The sequence below is a fragment of the Bos indicus genome, chromosome 7 (genome assembly GCF_029378745.1).
Source record: "Bos indicus isolate NIAB-ARS_2022 breed Sahiwal x Tharparkar chromosome 7, NIAB-ARS_B.indTharparkar_mat_pri_1.0, whole genome shotgun sequence".
In the NCBI taxonomy this organism is placed as follows: Eukaryota; Metazoa; Chordata; class Mammalia; order Artiodactyla; family Bovidae; genus Bos; species Bos indicus.
In genome coordinates, this window is record NC_091766.1 from 46,780,220 (window position 1) to 46,797,969 (window position 17,750).

Consider the following 17,750-nt stretch of genomic DNA (forward strand, 5'->3'; position numbering starts at 1 on the left):
CTCCTTCCCAGGGCCTTGGTCTGAAGTGGAGAGGATGTAGGACTGAGGTTCCCCAAGTTCTTTACATTTGGAATGCTTAGGGAGCCTGAGCATCATAAGCCCAGAAAAAGTGGTGCAGGATGTAGCCAGGCAGTGTTGAATTAGGCTCCAGTCAGTCCCATGGCCAGAGGAGGCGATGGCAACCCACTCCAGTACTCTTGCCTGGAAAATCCCATGGGCAGAGGAGCCTGATAGGCTGCAGTCCATGGGGTTGCACAGAGTTGGACACTACTGAAGCGACTTCAGCAGCAGCAGCAGCAGCAGCCCCATGGCAGCTGAGGGTTGACTGAAGGTGCTGTGGATTCTCCCAACATGCGAGAGAATGCTGGCAGCAAATATGACAGACAGACAGGTAGCATTTATTCATTCAACACTACCTCATTGCAGACAGGCATCTTTACTACATTAAGAATGAAGGCAAATGCATTTTCAAAGAAGGCCCTAATGTACAAATGAGCAAAGGCCATCAGAGGACAACTGGGGGAAAAAGGAAGAAAAGCAGTGATTAGCCAACCCATGAAAGAATGTTCATCCTCATTAACGGTCGAGGTAAAGCACATTAATGCTTCAGTATTGTGGCATACAATAGTGAAATATTTATTTTAAATAGTAATGTCTAAAGCTGCAAACTGAGGAAAGGCCACATAACCATTACTAGCAGGGTGAGATTCGGGGAAATCATATTTATTGAATGTATCCAGAGTGTTTCACGTAAAACTATTTCATCCTTTTAATCCACTTCAGAAAATCTGTTTTAAAAGTTGACAAAGGAGAAATGCCACATGCAAAGATATTCTTTGTTAAAAACAGTTAACCTGAAAGCCCAACGCAAGGGAATTGTTACCTAAACAATGAAAGTTCTAAATGAAATATTATATGGGTGTGAACTCATGATTACAGGATCTGAGGAATTCCACGGAGTAAATGCTCATGTAGTACGTAGAGACCACATAAGGTCATGTAAACCCTGTGATTGCAAGTATGTAAAACAGCAACCACTGTATAAAACATGGCAAAGACAGAGATACAAACATCATTCTCTTTGAGTGGTGGGACTTCGGGCGTCTTTTAAAGCTTCTCTCCTTGCTTTCCAACTTATTTGAATGTTCTTAGTATAAAAGGAACTCAGGAGCGTTCAGTGAAAGAGCGAGGCTTGGGGCAAACCCCCATGATAGGGGTTGGGCATGGCTGCCATGCGCTGGCCCCGCAGAAGAGACACATAGAGTCCTCGGTGGTGCAGGTAAACCCTGCACTGAGGACCAGGCCCCATCTTTGGTGCTGTCCCTACTTTTCTTGGCATAGCTCATGACCTATCCCAGCAGCATCACCTTGCCTTGTCCCGCCTTGCCTTACCACTGCTTTGTGTTGGCAGCCTGGGTTCTAGCTTCTTTTCCAGGCCTCTGTAAGAGTTTCTGGAAAACATTAAGCTGCTTCCTAGCTCCAGGCCTTTGCTGGCTGCTTGTTCTTCCTGAAGGCCCTTTGCCTCTGGGCCAGGCTGGTTGCTGTTTTACCTAATGAATCTGCAAAGAGGTCTTTTCACAGGGACGCCTTCCCTGCCTAGGCACCTCTGCCCTCCTCTCCCCACCCTGTCTCGGTCTGAGAGGGCCCATGGCTCTCTGCATGGTGCATAGCCCCATTTTCTCTGTAGTACCACTCCTCACTCCTGCAAAGCCTTCTTCAAGGACTTTCCCTCTTCAGTTCATGAGCTCCAAAGGGCAAGGTGGTTGTTTTGTTTCTTTCCTTTTTATACCGGTGCCCCGGCACCAGCTCAGCGCCTGGCACACAGCAGATTCTCAATGAATGAGTGATGAATAAATTGACATGTATCACACTTTACTTCAGTCTAGTGAGCTCTGGAGTCAGACTTTCTGGTTCAGAACCCTAGACTACCACGCAGTATTTCTGTGTGCCTCTGCTTCCTGGTCTGTAAAGAGGATAATAATAATAATATTACAAATGGGATTGTGGTGAGAATTAAATGAACTAATACAGGACAAGCACAGAGCATAGTGTTATGTTGCACAGTAAGTGCATGGTAAGTGAAATCAAGATTGCCAGGAAAAATATCAATAACCTCAGATATGCATATGATACCACCCTTATGGCAGAAAGTGAAGAGGAACAAAGAGCCTCTTAATGAAGGTGAAAGAGGAGAGGGAAAAAGCTGGCTTAGGACTCAACATTCAAAAAACTAAGATCATGATATCCACTCTCATCACTTCATGGCAAATCGATGGGGAAACAATAGAAACAGTGACAGACTTTATTTTCTTGGGGCTCCAAAATCACTGCAGACTGTAACTGTAGCCATGCAATTAAAAGATGCTTGCTCCTTGGGGAAAAAAAGCTGTGACAAATCTAGACAGCATTTTAAAAAGCAGAGACATTACTTTACTGACAAAGGTCCGTCTAGTCAAAGCTATGGTTTTTCCAGTAGTCATGTATGGATGTGAGAGTTGGACCATAAAGAAGGCTGAGCGCCAAAGAATTGATGTTTTCAAACTGTGGTGCTGGAGAAGACTCTTGAGAGTCCCTTGAACTGCAAGGAAATCAAACAAGTCAATCCTAAAAGAAATCAATCCTGAGTATTCATTGGAAGGACTGATGCTGAAGCTGAAGCTCCAATACTTTAATGCGAAGAGCTGACTCATTGAAAAAGACCCTGATGCTGGGAAAGATTGAAGACAGGAGGAGAATGGGACAACTGAGGATGAAATGGTTGCATGGCACCACCGACTCAATGGACATGAGTTTGAGTAAGCTCCAGGAGATGGTGAAGGACAGGGAAGCCTGGCGTGCTGGAGTCCCTGGGGTCACAAAGAGTCAGACATGGCTGAGCGACTGAACAACAACAACAGAGTGCTCCATAATTGTCTGTTCTGTTTTTAAAATAATTTTTATTATACTATCTTCTAGACTCACCCCCACCCCAGTCTGTGGGTTTGATTGGCTAATTCCTTTTGCTTTATATTTATAAAATGCTTATATAGCATGTACTCTGTGTCAAGGAGTATTCTAAATGTTATACAAATATTTATTTAATCCTCATAACAACCACATCTGTTATAAAGTGTATAAAAGGTTATACCCACTTTACAGGTGGGAAAACCAAGGCACAGAGAGGTTGAGAAGCTTGCCCAAGATTACTGGCAAGTGGCAGACCTGATCTTTGACTTCATGCAGTCTACTCTAGAGATCTGCTCAGAACAGCTGTATGCTGCTGACTAGGAGGGGGAATGAGAAACACTCCCTTTTCCTTTGCCCAGGTCTTCCTGCTGCTTTCCTCTCCTGTGCTGCTGGCATCTGGTACCAAGCTCTTCTCCTTGGATGGTGTCCCAGGCTTCCATCCAGCTGGGGTTGCCAGGTTTAACAAACAAAATACAGGATGCCCATGCAATATTTGGGAGCATGTGTGTGCATGCTCAGTCACTTCAGTCATGCCTGACTCTTTGTGATCCTATGGACTGTAGACCACCAGGATCCTCTGTCCGTGGGATTCTCTGGGCAAGAATATTGGAATGGATTGCCATGCCCTCCTCCAGGGGATCTTCCCCACCCAGGGATCAAACCCCCGTCTCCTGTGGCTCTTGCATTGACAGATGGATTCTTTACCACTGAGCCATTGGGGGAGCCCCATTTGGGAGCATGCTCAATCTAAAAAAGTGTTCATTGTTTCTTTGAAATTTATATTTAACTGAGATTCCTGTATTTTAACTGGCCACCATACATCCAGTACAGAGGGTGGCAGCATGGTTTGGTGTCACCCACGTTCAAGTGGTGGTCGGGGACACAGATGTGGAGTGCCCTGGGGTCTGCCATGGTAGGGGTGGGGAGAGGAAGGGAAGGCACACGTGTGAACTCTCTTGGAGGGCAGAGTGGGCCTTCAGGCTCTCATGGAGAGGGAGGAAGACTTTTTACAGGCAGGAGACCACGAAGGAGGACCTTCCAGGTGGAGGCAACAGGTTAAGCAACTGCTCAGGAAGGGGAAGGCCAAGGGCATGCTAGTACATCTACAGAGCACTGAGAGTTCAGAGCAGGGATTGTGGTGGGAAGGGGAGGGTTGGAAGGCTGAATATGTAGATCACGGCCAAATTGTGCAGGGCCTTGAGCCGGGAGGAGTCTGGGCTTCATCACCTAGGTCATAAGGATCCACTGGAGGATGTCAATCTGGAGGGCTATATGATTGGGTTTTGTCTCGTAGGATGATCTATTGGGTGAAGGAGAGATAGAGCTGGAGGTGGGAGGCAAGAGAAACCTGGTCAAGGGAAGTCCTTGCCCAAAGGACAGGGGATAGCACTTTGCACCCTTATCCCTGGAATTCTTTGCTTTTTCCCGAAAGAATGTGGTGCAGAGAGGGAACATAAAAGATGGTTTTCAGTCCTCTTTGTTATCCAGAGGGAGATGTTTCCAATTTTGGTATTTTTCATTTCTAGCCACCCTCTGTCAGTGGGTCTCCAGCACCCAGAGGAAGGAGCACAGCAGAGGGAAGGAGGGGCCTGGGGTGAGGGTGGGGTTGTTCCTAATTTGCTTCTAAATCAGCGTCTCAGGCAGATGCAGGAGGACAAGGTCAAAGGCGCTGCTCAGAGGATGTACCTGCCAGGTGAACATTGGCCTTAATTCATCTTGTATAAAGAACACTCTTGAAGCAATTATCTGAGACACATTGCAGTTTTCTGTCTTAGCAACTGGCCATTGCTTCTGAACACATTCAGGTTCTTAACGGTGAGCGATTTAAGGCTGTAAAAGAATTGTCATAAACAGCTCCCCGGAGCCAAGAGCACAGCCCACATTTTAAGCACATAATGGAATCATATCAAAAGCAAGGAGGGGCGGCAGGATCCATAAATCCTCGAAGTGCAAAATCTGTCTGTGGTGAAACTTGTGCTGAAGGGGAACCAGATGTGGATGTTGGGGAGAGAGGCGGCAGGAGGGAGCGAGGCAGCAGCGGGAGCTCTGGGGCTAGAGACGCAGAGGAAAGGGCCCTGTGCATGGGGAGATGCCGCCCACTGAGAGCTGGCAGGGGCGCAGGCCTGGGGGTGCCGGGCAGGCTTGTGTGGCTAGGGGGTCAGAGTCCAGGGGAAAAGGCAGAGGCTAGGTTACAGGGCTTGTTGCTGCTTCTTCAGCTGGACCGACACAAGCATTTTACAAACTTATTCTGAATCTGTGCCACTGAAGACACAGCACTTGGAGCAGTTCTTTAACAATGGATTTGAAATAAGACAGAAAGACTTTGTTTATCCTGTAGAGGGAAAGAGTAACTAATACATGGAAATCCCTTTGGATGGGGTAGAAAGCATGTGCCCAAATGATCTTCCTTGGCTTGAGATGGGGGCAGGGGGATATGTTTTGTTATGATGTGTCAAGTCCTTTGGAAGCATCAAGGTAAACACTTGCTGGGCACACGCTCTGTGCCAGGCACTATAGCGGGGCTGCAGAGGCCTCCCAAGATGTCTGCAGCAGAGGGGGCCAAAGGCCAGCAGTCTGAGAGGAATTCTGGAACAGGGCTCCTGACACGAGTTCTGGGAGTTCAGAGAGGATGGTGTAACAGTCTCATTCAGAAGGTGGGCAGGAGAGCTGTTGTAGAGTAGGTAGGCTTGAAATGGGCCTTGAAGGGTTAAGAAGGTTTCACTTGGGCAGAGAAGGAGTGAGGGAAGCACAGGCCCCAGGGACAGGACAGCAGTGGCACAGGCTTGGAGGCCAGAAAAGGTGTTGAGCCAGGGAGTGGCTATGAGATGGTGCAGCATAAGAAGTGAGATTGCGGGCAGTAGAGGTGTTGAGAAGAGCCTTGAACGCTGGTGTCAGGAACTTGTAATTACCGCTGATTGGAAAGTTGAATTTGATGCCTGGATCTGTTTGAGGGTTCTGAAAAGAAGAAAACTCCCTAAACGAAGCAGCTGCACTATTCTGAAAACAGTACAGGAGCACCAAAGAGAAGAAAAGGTACGATGGAAGCTTCCACTTTACCAAGAGTTAGTCCAGTCTCAGCCCAGGCAGACTTCCACATCATTGCAGTCATACTGTACAGTCTGGGTATGCTTGTTTTTCTGTGGTACACATTAACTCATAACCACCCCTGCCCTATTGAATCCCCACTTTAAATGGCCCAGGGAGTCTTAAAAGGACCCTGCAGTAAAATAAAAACTTTCTAAACTATGAACAGTTCCCAACTTGATGGTTTCAATCTGGGGTTCTCAAAACGTTTCTCCAGTTTTCATCTGTAGTGGTCTGGAGCATTCTCGAGGCTTTCTTCCCCATTTCACTCAACCACATCCCCCGCAGTGCCAGGAAAAGAGACCTTGTGTCCCCACTTGCCCAGGTCCAGAGCAGGGGGCTGGGTTGGGCTGGAACATGTCTGGAGCAGGACCAGGGCTGATGGTCATGCTCTGGGAAGACTCCTTCGTACAGCCGGCACTGGGCGCAGTCCTGCAAGGCCCCAGGTCGGCTCTCCAAAAGCCAAGATGCTGAAGGGCTGAGGCACTGAAAGACTGATCTATCAGAACTTGGTTTCTGGGGACTTCCTTGGTGGTCCAGTGGTTAAGAGTCCACCGTGCAATGCAGGGGGACACGGGTTCAATCCCACATGTTGGGAGCAGCTAAGCCTGTGAGCCACAGCCAGAGAGTTTGTGCACCGCAACGAAGATCCCACGTGCCACAACTAAGACCCGGTGAGCCAAATAAGTAAATAAATATTTAAAAATGTGGTTTCAGGTCACTACTAGTGACACTTATGGGTGTTTGGGTCTTGCCGAAGCTGCCCATTTTCAGTGTATTTGGTGGTGAACACATTTTTATGTAGTTTGAATTAGGGAATGTGTTAATGTGTTGCAAAAAGGAACATTTTATAGATGAATTTTCAGTCCAGCTTGTTGATTCTCCTGATTATAAATCTCCTGATTTGCTTTGTCAGAGGTAGAGACAGGAATGGCATTTCTGGGAGTATCTGGACAGTGGGAATTGGGGTGTTCTCAGCCAGGGCTCACACATATCCATCCCACACCTATGGGTGGCAGATAAACCACTGTAGGGAAAAGGTTGTCCTGGGCACATAAGACCTCTCACTCAGAAGAGTCGTATGAGCCTGACTCTCATCAGGCGGGACCTCTCCCCCTCCTTCCTCCACACCCACCCATGGGCAGCCAGGGCTCTGCCGTGGAGAGGATGAGGAGCAGGGGAGGGCTTTCCTACTTTACTCCTGCCCTTGGGCCTGGGTTCTGGCCAGCCTGCTGGGGCCTGGGAACTGCTCCCTAGTCCCTGAATGCCTTTGCTCCATGTCTGGGGCTGTAAAACTGCTTGGGGCCCCCAAGAATGCAAAGGAGCCCTTTATTTGTGGATTTTTCTTTTTTAATGAAGGCACCTGGTTCCCTTAAGCTCAGGACTTCTGAAAGAGCTGAGGGCCCGAGCTAGTGGAGGAGAACACAGACCCTGCTGGGGGACTGTAAAGCTTGAGCATTTCCAGGTCTGCTGCTGGCCCACCCCCACCCCCACCCCAGCACCTGGGCTGGGGGCTGCACTGCTCTCCATCCTGTGAAGGAGGGCGGGAGGCTCTGTCGGAAAGACAGCAGCCTGACTTTGTCAGGCCTCACATTCGGATACCCCGGTGCTCTAAGCTTCGACAGCCGCAAGGGGCGTTTGCTGTAGGCCTGCTCTGTGCCAGGCCTTGTGTAGTGCTGCCTCGCACACACTGTCTCTTCTAATGCTCAACCCAGCCCCGTGTTCAGTGTGCTCCCCACTGGTGGAAAGAGTCAATGGCCTTCCTAAAATCACTCAGCATCTGGGCAGAACTGGGCTATGACTCACATCTCCTTGACTCCAAGACCCACGTGCTGCCACAAGCATATACTGTTCCCAACTCCCACCCGAGTACCATCTGGTGCTCAGGGAGGAGCTTCCAGGGTGTCCAGGTGCCAAGGCTGCCTGTCACCAAAGCTCTCCCTACCTGAAGGTGGCTGCGATTCCACTATTAGACTGCACTGATCTGGGTGAAGGCAGGGCCTCCCCTGGTGGTGATGCAAGTACAAAGCATTAGAGAGCCTGACGACACCCTGCAGGTCAGGCATTCCCATCCCCCTTGGGAGGCAGAGGGCAGAGAAGGGGCTGCTCAGTCAGGGCACGGGCGTGGGGCGGCAGCTTGTGGCTGTGTGCCTGGTGCTTGCACAGGATCTGTATATTACTTAGATGTTCACGGCTGGTCCTTCTGTGGGAAGGAGGGTGACCAAGGCCCACACTTGCTTGTCATCGCTGCCTTCCTTGGCTCCCTGCTTTGGTTTGAAGTGCTCTGGGCAGTACCCTGCCTCACTCAACCTCAAGTCTTCCTTGTGTCCTGCTTATTTCTCCCCCAGAACCTTCTCCAAGCCTCTGGGAACTACTATTGCCCTTACACCAGTACATCCTGAAAGCCTGGAAGTTTATGCCTCTAGAAGCAAATCCCTGTCATTGCGGAGTGAGAGCCGGTAGATAAATGCTTGGCTTTGTCTTTCAAAGGCCTGGTTCTGGGGATCCTCTCCATGCTTCCAGAGACTCTAGCAAAATGAAGTCCCCATTGTCTCTATCTTTGACCTGGATAATACACCCTATGGTGACCTCTTCTTTAGCCTCACCCTCCCTGCTGCCTCACGCCTGCTTCCTGGAATTCCTTCTAGATGAACCACTCATACTCAAGTCCTGGTCTCAGACTCTGTGAGGGCAGATCCTAAGCTAAGAACCCCCCTTGGCTGACCCACCCCCCCAACTCTTCAGAGCCAGCGGAGAACTCCTGGGGCCTGAGAGTGACAGCATGAAGGAGCCTTGAAAACCACCCAGTCCTGCTTGTGTTAGAGAGACTGAGGCCCAGCCCTGCAGCCCAGGGGGAAACTCCCCACCAGAATGCAGCAGAACTCCTGGTGAGGTGCCCAGGGCTCAGGTCCAAGGGCTCGGGATGCCGTCTAGGCTTCAAGGTTGTACTACAGGAAGAGCTACTCCATCCAGCTCCGCTGGCCCCTCCTCCCTCTTCTCTTCTGATGCACCAGTTCCCTCCTTTCCTGGTCGTGGCTGATACAGTCCTCAGCATCCTCTATTCCTGGGCCAGAAGCCAGAGTCTCTGCATCCAGAGGGTAAAGCACACAGCAGGCCACCAGCAAGATGCTGGTCTGCCCTTGCGCCTGACCGCCCTGTTCCTGGAGAGGCTCCCGTCAGCTGGCTGGCTGTGCTCTGACCGTGTGTCAACCTCAGTCACAGCCCACGTGTCCTAACCTCAGTTCAGCACTCACCAAGTGTGTATCATTTCCAACCTCTGGCAGATCCCATCCAGAATGGAAAATGAAAAAAGGGGCTTTGATGGATCTGGGGAAGCAATTTCATTTGATTAAGCCGCATTTGCAGTTGATTAAGCAGCATCTGCAATTTCCGGCACCACAGACGGAGTTCCAAGGGCTTCCCCCAAGAGGCAGATGGAGACAGCATCTCGAGGGCCTAAGTGATGAGCTAAAGCCATCGCAGTGACCTGTTTCTGTGGGAACCTGACATCCAGGGCTTTGAGGGGTAGTCCTCCCTCCAAATATTCTATCTCTGTTTTAAACATAGGTCAGACCTTGTTCCCTGATTTTGGGTCTTGAAGATATGATCAGTGTATCTTTGAAGTCTGATTATAGCTTCAGTTATAATCACTAAGAAGCTAAACGATGAACAAATGTTCTGAAAATGTGAAGAATAGTTAATGTAGAAACCGGTGTTCATTTTGGAATTGAGGCCTGGGAGAAATGCCAGAGTCCTGGCTTTATAGCTTCAGATACCAGCCCTCCTTAGGCTTGTGCTGGCCCAGACTGTGAGCTTGGTGACTGCAGTGACAGCATCCATCTGGTTTCCCTGGTACGATGTCTGACACACAGCAGGGGCTTCATGGGTAATTACTGAGTGAGTGCACACTGCCCTGGTGGGATGACACCAGTGAGGACTGGGCTCCATCTAGAATCTCTCAGATACTGTGACTTCAGCGGGTGAGGAGGCAGAGGAGTTGCCACAATGACTTCATGTTTGGTTTCTGAGGACTTGAATTTTAAAAAGCCAGCTCTTTTTACATTTTGGTCTTTGTTGGGATATATATCTATTTAGTTGCAGAATTGCTATTTATTTAAATTTCCCTCGGGAGAAAGTGACTTCAGCTGGGGAGACTTGGCCAGAACAAGAGGACTGGTGAAACCTGACACATCCCTAACCCTCAAACCCTGTGGCAGTATAGACTGCAGCAAGAGGCCACGTGATGCAGTGGGAGGTCTGGGACTTTGGAGCTGGACGCCACCAGGTTCAAATCCTGCTCTCTCACTGCCTAGCTGTGTGACTTTGGGCAGGTCACTTAACTCCTTTGGTCTCAGTTTCCTGATCTGTGAAACGGGAGTGTTCAGAACCCTCCTAGGATGGCTGGGAGGATTGTATGAGGTAACGTTGATAGCACTTATCCCAGTGCCGGCCACACAGGAGGGGTCTGAACTGTGTCTATAGGGAGGTCATGGTTGAGTTAAGCCCCACTGCTCAGAGGTTGGCCCTGGAGGCGAAGGGTAGAAGCAGAGCAAGCCAGCAGTGAGGATGGCATCACCACCAGAGCGGCTGGAGGAAGTGAGCAAGTGGATACAAAGCCTGGCAGCACCTCCACTAATCTCCAAGCAGTGGCTCCACATCCCTCTTGTGGTGGCACTTTACAGTGTGAAGAGCACATTCATACGTGATATCAGAGGAGCCTCTTTGCTCCCCTGTTAGACAAGAGGCCTGGTGATCATTAGACTCATTTCATAGATAAGGAAATGTGCAAAACACTTGGTGACCATGCTCAACCTCATAGGCTCCTGGAGACTGGAGCTGCTGAGGGTCCCACACTGGAGGGAACGTCTCCCAAGGGAAACACAGAAACACAGAGATACCAATGGGTAGACACCGCTGCCCAGAAATTCCAGTGGTGAAATTTGTTTCTGGTGTCCAGGAGCATCTTCCCATCAGGGTCACCCGTCTAGGGAGTTTCCTGTGGCAAACTTCAGAGTTTTGCTGGGCAGTTGTGACATTCACGATCGTGGGCCTGTTGTGTAGAGTCTGAACAGGAGGGAGTGGAGAAGGCAGGAGCTTTGGATTCAGACAGGCTTGGGTGTAAATCCTGGCTGTCCTTCTTTTATTAATAGTTTTGTGACCTCTCTGTGCCTGTGTTTCCTCATCCTGAAATTTGGTGTAACAATAATTGTGTCTACCACATAATGATATTCTGAGGACTACATAAGGAAATACTTGTAAAGTGCATGATATAGTGATTGGCACTATATCATAAGAACTTTCATCATCATCCATTCATTCATTCCACATGGTTGTATCTACTTAACAGGCATTAGTAGGTGCAATCAGTAAGCACAAAGATGGTGGCTTTCCTGAATGGTCCCTCAGTGTGTGTGGGGGCAGCAGTCTCCCTGCTCTGGTACCCCTAGAGTGAACATCATCATGTGCAAGATATCATTTTCTGGGCACCCCCGACCTGTCTCAGCCAGGCTCTTATCCTCACCTGCCTCGCTTAAGGAGATCTGATGCATTCACTGGAGGCTAGGGCTCAAAAAGTAAGCTTCAACAATCCTTATATTATTTGTTATTGTTGTTCAGTCACTCAGTCGTGTCTGACTCTTTGCGACCCCATGGACTGCAGCATGCCAGGCTTCCCTATATTTCACCATCTCCTGGAGCTGGCTCAAGCTCATGTCCATTGAGTCAGTGATGCCATCCAACCATCTCATCATCTGCTGTCCCCTTTTCCTCCACCTTCTATGTTTCCCAGCATCAGGGTCTTTTCCAATGAGTCAGTTCTTTGCATCAGGTGGCCAAAGTTTTGGAACTTCAGCTTCAGCATCAGTCCTTCCAATGAATATTCAGGGTTGATTTCTTTTAGGATCAACTGGTTTGATCTCCTTTCTGTCCAAGAGACTCTCAAGAGTCTTCTCCAGCACCACAGTTTGAAAACATCAATTCTTTGGCGCTCAGCCTTCTTTATGGTCCAACTATCACATCCACACATGACTACTGGAAAAACCATAGCTTTGACTAGATGGACCTTTGTCAGTAAAGTAATGTCTCTGCTTTTTAATATGCTGTCTAGGGTTGTCATAGCTTTTCTTCCAAGGAGCAAGGGTCTTTTAATATCATGGCTGCAGTCACTGTCCACAGTGATTTTGGAGCCCAAGAAAATAAAGTCTGTTACTGTTTCCATTGTTTCCCCATCAATTTGCCACGAAGTGATGGGACTGGATGCCATGATTTTAGTTTTCTGAATGCTGAGTCTTGACCAACATTTTCCACTCTCCTCTTGCACATTCATCAAGAGGCTCTTTAGTTCCTCTTTGCTTTCTGCCATAAGGGTGGTGTCATCTGCATATCTGAGGTTATTGATATTTCTCCTGGCAGTCTTGATTCCAGCTTATACCTCAGCCAGCTGGGCATTTCTCATGATGTACTCTGCATATAAGTTAAATCAGCAGGGTGACAATATACAGCCTTGAGGTACTCCTTTCCTGATTTGGAACCAGTCTGTTGTTCCATGTCTGGTTCTAACTGTTGCTTCTTGACCTGCATACAGGTTTCTTAGGAAGCAGGTCAGGTGGTCTGGTATTCCCATTTCTTTAAGAGTTTTCCACAGTTAGTTGTGATCCATACAGTCAAAGGCTTTAGCATAGTCAATGAAGCAGAAGTAGATGTTTTTTTTTTTTCTGGAATTCTCTTACTTTTTCTATGATCCAACAAATGTTGGCAATTTGATTTCTGATTCCTCTGCCTTTTCTAAATCTAGCTTGTACATCTGGAAGTTCTTGGTTCACAAGCTGTTGAAGTCTAGCTTGAGGGATTTTAAGCATGACCTCGCTAGCATGTGAAATGAGTGCAATTGTACAGTAGTTTGAACATTTTTTGGCATTGCCCTTCTTTGGGATTGGAATGAAAACTGACCTTTTCTGGTCCTGTGACCACTGCTGAGTTTTCCAAACTTGTTGGCATATTGATTGCAACACTTTAACAGCAACATCTTTTAGGATTTGAAATAGCTCAGCTGGAATACTATCACTTCCACTAGCTTTGTTCATAGTGATACTTCCTAAGGCCCACTTGACTTCACACTCCAGGATGTGTGGCTCTTTGTGAATGATTACACCTTTGTGGTTATCGGGGTCATTAAGAAATGCAAAAAGTCAAAATGGTTGTCTGAGGAGAACTTACAAATAGCTGAGAAAAGAAGAGATGCTAAAGGCAAAGGAGAAAAAGAAAGATATACCCATTTGAATGCAGAGTTCCAAAGAATAGCAAGGAGAGATAAGAAAGCCTTCCTCAGTGATCAATGCAAAGAAAGAGGAAAACAACAGAATGGGAAAGACTAGAGCTCTCTTCAAGAAAATTAGATGTACCAAGGGAACATTTCATGCAAAGATGGGCACAATAAAGGACAGATATGGTATGGACCTAACAGAAGCAGAAGATATTAAGAAAAGGTGGCAAGAATACACAGACGAACTATACAAAAAAGATCTTCATGACCCAGATAACCACGTTGGTGTGATCACTCACCTAGAGCCAGACATCCTGGAATGCGAAGTCAAGTGGGCCTTTATTCATAGTGAAAGCATCACTATGAATAAAGCTGGTGGAGGTGATGGAATTCCAGCTGAGTTATTTCAAATCATAAAAGATGATGCTGTGAAAGTGCTGCACTGAATATGCCAGCAAATTTGGAAGACTCAGCAGTGGCCACAGGACTGGAAAAGGTCAGTTTTCATTCCAATCCGAAAGAAAGGCAATGCCAAAGAATGTTCAAACTATTGCACAATTATACTTACCTCACATGCTAGCAAAGTAATGCTCAAAATTCTCCAAGCCAGGCTTCAACAATATGTGAACCATCAACTTCCAGATGTTCAAACTAGATTTAGAAAAGGCAGAGAAACCAGAGATCAAATTGCCAACATTTGTTGGATCATCGAAAAAGCAAGAGAGTTCCAGAAAAATATCTACTTCTACTTTATTGACTGCTTCAAAGCCTTTGACTGTGTGAATCACAACAAACTGGAAAATTCTTCAAGAGATGGGACTACCAGACCACCTGACCTATCTCCTGAGAAATCTGTATGCAAGTCAAGAAGCAACAGTTAGAACTGGATGTGGAACAACAGACTGGTTCCAAATCAGGAAAGGAGTACATCAAGGCTGTATATTGTCACCCTGCTGATTTAACTTATATGCAGAGTACATCATGAGAAATGCTGGGCTGGATGAAGCACAAGCTGGAATCAAGACTGCCAGGAGAAATATCAATAACCTCAGATATGCAGATGACACCACCCTTATGGCAGAAAGCGAAGAGGAACTAAAGGCCTCTTGATGAAAGTGCAAGAGGAGAGTGAAAAAGTTGGTCAAGACTCAGCATTCAGAAAACTAAAATCATGGCATCTAGTCCCATCACTTCATGGCAAATCGATGGGGAAACAGTAACAGATTTTATTTTCTTGGGTTCCAAAATCACTGTGGACAGTGACTGCAGCCATGATATTAAAAGACCCTTGCTCCTTGGAAGAAAAGCTATGACAACCCTAGACAGCATATTAAAAAGCAGAGACATTACTTTACTGACAAAGGTCCATCTAGTCAAAGCTATGGTTTTTCCAGTAGTCATGTGTGGATGTGATAGTTGGACCATAAAGAAGGCTGAGCGCCAAAGAATTGATGTTTTCAAACTGTGGTGCTGGAGAAGACTCTTGAGAGTCTCTTGGACAGAAAGGAGATCAAACCAGTTGATCCTAAAAGAAATCAACCCTGAATATTCATTGGAAGGACTGATGCTGAAGCTGAAGTTCCAGAACTTTGGCCACTTGATACGAAGAACTGACTCATTGGAAAAGACCCTGATGCTGGGAAAGATTGAAGGCAGGAACAGAAGGGGACGACAGAGAATGAGATGAGTTGGATGACATCACCAACTCGATGGACATGAGTTTGAACAAACTCCAAGAGTTGGTGATGGACAGAGAAGCCTGGCATGCTGCAGTCCATGGGGTCACAGTCAGACACAACTGAGTGACTGAACTGAACTGAAAATCTCTTTTGTATAGTTCTTCTATGTATTCTTGCCACCTCTTAATATCTTCTGCTTCTGTTAGGTCCATACCATTTCTGTTCTTTATTGTGACCATCTTTGCATGAAATGTTCCCTTGGTGTCTCCAATTTTCTTGAAGAGATCTCTAGTCTTGCCCAGTCTATTGTTTTCCTGTGTATCTTTGTACTGTTCAATTAGGATGGATGACTTTCTTATCTCTCCTTGCTATTCTTTGGAACTCTGCATTTAGGTGGGTATATCTTTCCTTTTTACCATTGCCTTTCACTTCTCTTCTTTTCTCAGTTATTTATAAGCCCTCCTCAAGCAACAAGTTAGCTTTTTTGTATTTGTTTTTCTTGGGGATGATTTTGATCACTGCCCCCTGTACAATGTTAATAACCTCTGTCCATAGTTCTTCAGGCACTCTTATCGTATGTAATCCCTTGAATCTCTTTGTCACTTCCACTGTATAAACATAAGGAATTTGATTTAGGTCATACGTGAATGGTCTAATGGTTTTCCCCACTTTCTTCAATTTGAGTTTGAATTTTGTAATAAGGACTTCATGATCTGAGCCACAGTCAGCTCGTGGTCTTGCTTTTGCTGACTGTTTAGAGCTTATCCATCTTCAGCTGCAAAGAATATAATCTATCTGATTTTGGTATTGACCATCTGGTGATGTCCATGTGTAGAATCATCTCTTGTGTGGTTGGAAATGGGTGTTTGCTATGACCAGTGCATTGTTATTTATAGCCAAATGATTTTCTGATTTTATTGATTTTTCATGTAGAGAGGCATTTCATATAAAAATTTTTATAAGAGACTCTTAGTATTCTGTATATTTGATTTCCATGACTGGAGCCTAGAGGTACCTTCCAAGAATATTTTACGTAAGAGACTAGTGATAACTGTTTCTATTCAGCTGGTAACCATAGAGATGAAACTCTATCAGATCAAAGTATGAAGGTAATTAACTCCCTGAAAATTATAGCTATTGAACTTATGCACAAGACACATGAATTCACTCATAGGCTAAGCAGCCAAGAAGAAATCTCTGTGGGGAGGAAAAGGATTAGCAAAGGCTCTCCAGCAAAGCTGTGTCGCCCATCCCAACCAGAGGGAGGGCCTTTGAGGTGCCTTAGGTTTGGCCAAAAGGGGTTAACCTCTGTAGCCTTCAAAGTCATCTTGAATCTCTTCCATTCACTTCACAATCCAGGTGTTTTTTTGCTGGTCCACCAGGCCAGAGCTCATGGATGTGGGAAAGGAAATGGCCTGAAAAGCTCAGCTATGAATTTGCCAAGGAGTGAGTGGTCATTAACCCCCTTTGCCTGTAATCTCCAGGTACCACCTTTCCCATACTTTACTTTACAAAGGGGGAATTTTCTCATCTATATCATCCGCTAAGCAAGGTGACTACATTTTTAACTTTTAAATAGATTGACCCACCTGAGTGTCCTCCCTGTTATCTACAGCACCATCCCTTTGAAAGAGTGCCTATCCCAGCAAGTGTCTCCTGTCTCCTTCTGTCAAGCTCCTCCCGTTGCTCACTGGAAGCTCTGAAAAGGCATGCCTACATGGCAGCCTCCAGGAGACAGTGTCAATCTGCTTCCATCAGTGCCGTGTAGTGTGGTGGTTGGGGGTGTAGTTCCATCAGTGCTCTGTAGTGTAGTGGTTGGGGGTGTAGTTCCACCAGTGCTGTGTAGTGTAGTGGTTGGGGGTGCACGTCCATCATTGCCGTGTAGTGTGGTGGTTCGGGGTGTACTTGGCAGTGAGCTGAGATCCAGCTCTGCCACTTACCAGCTGTGTGACATTCCATGAGACTTAGCATCTCTATGACTCAGTTCTCTTTTTAAAAAAATAGATCTGTTGTTAGTGGATAATGCATATAAAGGGCTTCCCCAGTGGCTCAGTGGTAAAGAATCTCCTGCAATTCAGGAGATGTAGGAGATGAGGGTTTGATCCCTGGGTTGGGAATGTCAGCTGGAGGAGGGCATGACAACCCACTCCAGTATTCTTGCCAGGAAAATCCTATGGACAGAGGAGCCTGGTGGGCTACAGTCCACAGGGTTACAAAGAGTCGGATGTGACTAAAGCAACTGAGCACACCCACAGTGCATACAAAAGCCCTAAGCTTGATGCTCTATCACAACGGAGCAAGGCAGTTTGCAGTGGTGGAAACTGAAGTTCACAGAGAGTAAGCAACTTGCTCAAGATTGTGCTTAACCTTGGAAGGTTACTTTGAGAATTAAATGAGCTAATGTGTTTAACGCCCATAGAGGACTGCCAGGCACATATATATCAGTCTCCATTCCATACTAGAAACGGAAACCAAGTTACTGACTTTGAGCAACAGCATTGTAGGGGAGGGCAGAGGAGCGGGTCCCATGGGCCTCTGGGTGGATTCCTGGGACAATTCAGAACTGATGCTCCAGAGCAGGGCCACCTGCTTCTGTCCTGACTCTGAAACTGGGGTTAAGAGCACAGGATTCACAGGATTCACTGTTGTGGCTGGGATCCAAGTACCAGGAAGCTGAAATCAGGAAACCGCTGTTGCTGCGTCACCACCCAGGTGGCGCTTGTGGTAAGGAACCCACCTGCCAACGCAGGTAAAGGATGTGAGTTCGATTCCTGGATTGA